At 41.4% G+C, this 6,159-nt stretch overlaps 1 pseudogene; it reads left to right on the top strand.

Annotated features, from left to right (window-relative positions):
• The first annotated feature begins 321 nt into the window (after positions 1-321).
• LOC102855407 overlaps positions 322-6,159 on the top strand; it is a 41,402-nt pseudogene continuing 35,564 nt past the window's right edge.

A 6,159-nucleotide genomic window follows, 5' to 3' on the forward strand; every position in this document is an offset into this window, starting at 1 on the left:
ATTAGCAGTGCAACAGCCCAGGAATACAACCACCAGAGCTCAATTTCCGTGAGATTGTTGTTGTTGTTATTGTTGTCTACCATTGTCAGAACTGACCCAGAGCTGAGCCTCCACTGTGTTTTCAAAGGCACTTTAATCACATGAGAGAAGATTGCTCTTTTTCCAATGAATTGGCTGGTGGATTTGACTAGCATGTCTTTGGGATGGCAGCACAGCTCCTTACACAGCCCAGCTCATTAACTCTAGTCAGCCTGCAATAAACTTAACAAATGCGAGACATTGCTCTTTACTTTTCTTTTCTCCCTTCCTATCACAGCACGTATGCCCCGCCCTGAGATCCAGGCCATCTCATCACATATCACATCAAATTGGTGCAATGCCACCCTGAAATGCAAAGCCAAAGCAGCTGCAGATAAACTGACTGTGACCTGGGAGAGGAAGGGCTTCTCCAAAGACTTAGATGGCAGAAGTCCACCAGACCACGCTATGAACTCCTGGACCCTGTCTGTAAACCTTCGCATGCGTGAGCTCCAGATCCATAATAATGCCAGCCTTACATGTGTGATCCGTGACACAGAGGACCATAATGAGTCCACCTTCTACTTGAGGGAAGTCTGTGTCAATGGTGAGTTAAATCTGCTGGAGAGGAGGGACACTTTAGCGCTTTAGATGACACTGCCCTGTCATGGCTTCAGAGTTCTCCCCATCACATGTACTAACAAAACCTTCCACCTGTTCACATCATATTGGAGTGACATCTAAATTGTTTGTAAATGTCTCTCACTCTCATCTCTTTCCATGCTGGTACAGCCTGTACCTTTTTCCAGCTCTGGCCACCCTGAATCATTTCCTTCTCCTATTGATCATTCTTTGTGCATCCAGAGTGCATTTTAAAAGCAAACTTGATTGTATTCTTGTGTTGTCTGTGGAGTCTGTTCACCAGTGAGTCCCTGTAGGACTTGGGTGCATGTCTTCTTCTGCTCATGTTTCTGGACTCGCACACTTTATGTCAATGGCTTGGGGTTCCCTGACCGTGTCCTGTACCACTGCCTTCCATGCTTTTGTCCTTCACTTCACTCTTACTTTTCTTGAAAGATACTTATGGCCAGATGCAGACACTTGAGCATGAAACTTATATAGTCACAGAGCAATGAAGCCATATACTGGGTCTAAATCTCTGTTGTTTATGTTTTCAAATTTTAATTTCATTAATTTTAAAATGTAACAAATCTTGAACAAGAGGCTCCATATTTTTATTTCACACAGCACCTTGTGTGTGCTGTGTCTGGTTCTGTTCATCACCTCCTTTAAGAAGTCATGTATATCTTCCCCAAAATTGAGATTAGAGCTGTACTCTGGGCCTCCTTTTACCACAGAACATCCTGAACCAAGTAAGAATGATCTGTTTGTTTCTCTCTTTTCCAGACTAGAACATCTTGAGGACAAAGGCTATGCATATTCATTCTTATCTAAGATGCCTGTCAAATTACACTTGGAATCAGCATTTCATTGAATGAAAGAGTGAACTGGCCTCCAATGTGTAGCATTACCCTCTCTCCTTCACCCTTTATTTGCTACTACAGGGGTCCAAAGATGTTATCATGGTGCTTAAAATCCTCAGTTACTTCCTCCCCCATGACCTAAAATACTCTTGAACCAAATTTCTGTTTCCCTCTGATCTTCAATGCCTGTTAATTCTTTCTGTCCTATGCTCCTTCCTGCCTGCTAAACCAGGTTACTAGCCATGCCCAGAAGGCTAAAATAGGCATTTCCTGAAAATGATGCTTTCTCACCTATCTTTACAGTCCTTCTCCCTCAAACCTTTACTTAAGTATCACTTACCCTAAGAAACCCCTCTTGAAAAACTCTGTACAAAGTTCAAACCTCTGTTTGAGGTTTGATGATCCTTTTATCAGACAAAGCAATGGCAATAGGTATCTCTGCTTCTCTCATATCTTACCTTTTTTCCATTCTCTTTGAGTGAAAGAAACAGCAGAGACTGGATACTGGAAACACTTCCTTTGGATTTTTCTGGTTGTGCTGGTGACCCTGGGAACTGGAGTGTTTCTTCACAAGACTTGTAAGAAAAGGAAAACAATGAAGACCAAAAGAGGTAGGGTTCACTACTACTACTTCCATAGTCAGACACTGTTGTCCTCCACTGGACCCTCTTGTATTTTGATGCAAAGGAAATAGGCTGTCCACAGGGGTTGGGGATTTGACCATGGCCTTTGAGTTCATGGCAGTGGAGGCTGTTGTTATTGTTGTTGTGTGCTGTTGAGTTTTAACTGATTCATAACTGACCTTCCAGTGGGTTTTAGAGGCTTGTAAATGGTATGGGACAAAATTGTCCATCTTTCACCAGTGGAATAGCTCCTGGCCTTAAACTGCCTGCTTTTGCGTTGGCAGTAAACTAGGCCACCAGAGCTCCCTTGGCAGTGGACGAGTGATACAATTTATAAGGCATGAAGTGAAATCTCTCTCCTTGTGTGGTTCAGGTCCAAGTTTACAAAGGGACAATAAGGAGGATGACAGTGATATCCTATATACAAATGTAAACCTTCCGCAAAATCTCAAGGTCAATAACAAGGTAAGAGCTAGGAGATGTGGCCAGCTCGGGCACTCCCAGGGTCCTCACTGTTTATGCTTCCCAAACACTAAATATGTTTCTGTTCCCATTGCCTTTTTTACATCTTCTGTGACAACAGTGCTTAGTAATAGAATATTTCCTTGATCTTTGGGGAAATTCATAAGCAATGAGTGTGAAGTAGGCATTGATTTTATGAAGCTTCTTTGGTTGCCAACCTATCCAGCTGTTTCAGAAATTCTCTATTTTGTATTCCAGAATAATCGTGAACATCGTCATCAAGCACAAGAAAAGTCAAGAACTTCTACCATCTACAGTGAGATCAGTTTCCCAGAAAAATCCAAGGCTACAGTTTAATTAAAGACAAGAGTCCAGAATAAGAGGTGCATAGTAAAGTGGACTGATGGGGGGAAGATTGTATAACAGTGAAAGATTTGTTTTTCTCTCTTCAAAGAGAAGCCGGAACTGGAGGGAGGAGTGGGTAAGGAGGAAAATGCAACAATGTATGAATGGAAATTCAAAGTCTCTGTAAACTTTAATCAAAATTAAAAAAAAAATAAAGAAAGAAGGAGTAACTAGCATTCCTCAGACAGCACCAGTCTTAGTCTATCACCCTGCGAATATGTGGTCTGCCAATTCTGGCCTAGCTTCAGTGTCCCCATGTCTGTGTTATCCTGAACTTCTCAACCACAGCTCCCTGGACACACCTGCCTTACTTCTTCCGCTGCTCATCTCCTTTTCTCCTGCCTTCCCCAGGCTTCCCAGGTACTCTAGATCTTCAGCTTTTCAGGACACATATTCTTCTGCTACTAGCCTGGCATTCAACATATTTTTTCTTCACATGGAGGATTCTCTTTTGCGTCACTAGGATGTGGCTTTCAGAGACCACAAGACCAGTCATCTATGTATGTAGAGGAGTTTACCATACTGTGATAGGAATTTGGAACCAGGGATTTAGATGCTGAGCTGGAGATTAATAAATGTTGCATGCAATCTGAAAAGGATAAAATTAATGCATGGGACCTTCTAAAGATTAATTCCATGTGTGCATCAAAAACTTTTCCCAACAGGGTGAAAAGAAAACAGACAGACTGGGAACAAACATTTGGTAATACCATCTCACACAAGACTCTTATAACAAAAGTTTACAGAATACTCCTGGGCCTCCATAAGAAAAAGATTGATAACCTAATAATAAAATGGGCAAAAGACATGGGAAAAATTTTCACAGAGGAAGGTATTCGAATGGCAAACAGACACATGAAGAAATGCTCCAAATCACTGGCAATAAGAGAGATGCAAATCAAAACCACAATGAGGTACCATCTCACTCCAGTAACAGTGACAAAGTTTAACAGGGCAGCAAATAATAAAAGTTGGAGGGGATGTGGTGAGAAAAGAACACTTACACATTGTTGATGGGAATGTAAAATGGTACAGCCATTCTGGAAGGCACTTAGACGCTTTCTCAAAAAGCTGAACACAGAAATTCCATATGATCCAGATACTCCACTACTTGTAATATATCCTGAAAAAAATAAGAACTGAGGCACAAATAGAGATTTGTACACCAATATTCATAGCAGCATTGTTAACCATTGGAGAACCTAGAATCAGCCCAAATGTCCAACCACAAAGGAATAGATTGAGAAATTATGGTTCATACAATGGAATACTACCCAGCATGCAGAAGCAATGATTTTGTAAATTATTACCTAACTTGGGAGGGACTGGAGAACATCATGCTAAGTGAACTAACTCAGTCCCACAAGGATAAATACTGCATAAAACTATTATTGCCGAATGAATATAAGGATCCAAGAGGGGTGGGAGAGGGTGGAAGCAAAGTGATGAGTATATGCAGGAGGAGAGGAATTGATCATGGATGGACTTTTACAATTTGATGAGGGTGGTGAGGGAAATTGAAAGAATCTGATTTCAAAAACAATGTATTCTAATTTTGTAAATAAACTAGTATAAAATAAAAAATAAAATGAAGATTAATATTGTTGTTGTTGTTGTTATGTGCCATCGAGTCACCTGCGACTCATAGCGATCCTATGTACAAGAGCCCTAAACACCGTTCTATCGTGTGCCAACCTTGCCGTCTCAAACACACTCATTCCCACCACTCCACTCACAGAATTGAAAAAAATAATAAAAGTTGCAAGGATGGGAGAGAGTCCCCAATGGGATTGGCCTAAGTTTTATTTGGAGAATTTGGGTAGGGCTCTCTGGGGGTAGAATGCAGTTTTTATGTGTGTTTTGAAGGGTTATGCATTGTATGTGTATGTATGTATGTATGTATGTATGTATGGATGGATGGATGGATGGATGTGCACACACACACACACACACGCACACACACACATAGGGAGCTCTGGTGGCTTAGTGGTAAGAAGTGGTGTTGCAATCCTGAAAGCACAGAGTTTGAATCAGACTCTACCAGGGAAGGATGGGCAATCTTCTCCCATGTGATTAAACTCTCTCTGAAAACCCACTGGAGGGACACACATTCTGGGCCAGAAAGCTCTTTCCCTTACCACCTCTACTAACTTAGAATTAAGTCTTAACCTCATCAGTGAGCCCCAAACTCTATTTCTTATGGAATGGAATAATGAGCTTTTGTTAATCAGGCCCTTTTTTTGCCTTCTATTTCCCAGGGAAAGAATCTGGAAAGTCAGGCCTTGGTGTTTTCTTCTTATAAAAATAATCCCAGCTCTTTCTCTGATCTGGGACTAGGTGAACACATTAGATGTTCAGTGTTTTACAAACACAGTTAGTTCCTATCCCTCCCTGCCATAGTGCTGCTGCTTTGAACTTTGGCAGGTCAAGTCTTTAGGATGATCAGATGTATCCCTCTCCAGCCTGTTCTGTTGACCAACCTTATCTCCTCCACCTATGCTGACCATTGGTCATCTTCCCTGTCTCCAAATCTGTCAGTCTCTTCTTTGCCTGATTGAGTTTCCTTCTCTGTTTTTGATTCCTGCTCCTTCTTGTTTTTATCCAGTTCATTCTATCCAAATCTCCCTTCCTCTCAACTCTTTCCATGGAGCCTGGGTGGATTCTAAAAGTTTAGAAATGACCTTTCTGAACATGTTGGCATCACTTAAGAATCCTGCCATATGCTGTCTTGGATTAGAGTCATGCATCCACCCTATTAGACCTAACATGGAACTCTGTACAGAGACCAATACCGATATTTGTGAAGTTAAGGTTTTGGAGCAAAGAACTGTACATTCTGGGACAGACTGGACTCTTGAAGGAAGATCATTTCTTCTCTTGAGTACTTTTTCAAGTTCATACATTTTCCTTGGAGTACTTTCCCAAGTTCCTACATTTCCCAAATCAGTTCCTTCTTTGCATCATTATTCATGTTAGTCTTCAGTAAGTGTTTTATTTAAGTATCTGATGAGTCATTGATGCCTTGGAGCTGTGGTGCTGGAGAAGAGTATTAAGTGTACCGTGGACTGCTAAGAAAACAAACAGATTCATCCTGCAGAGGGTTAAACTGGGCTGCTCCTTGGAGTCAAGGATTCTGAGGCTTCATCTGACATACTTTGGACATGTTG

This window comes from Elephantulus edwardii, unplaced genomic scaffold (assembly GCF_000299155.1).
Source record: "Elephantulus edwardii isolate Elephantulus edwardi_28Jun2011 unplaced genomic scaffold, EleEdw1.0 scaffold00168, whole genome shotgun sequence".
Lineage (NCBI taxonomy): Eukaryota > Metazoa > Chordata > Mammalia > Macroscelidea > Macroscelididae > Elephantulus > Elephantulus edwardii.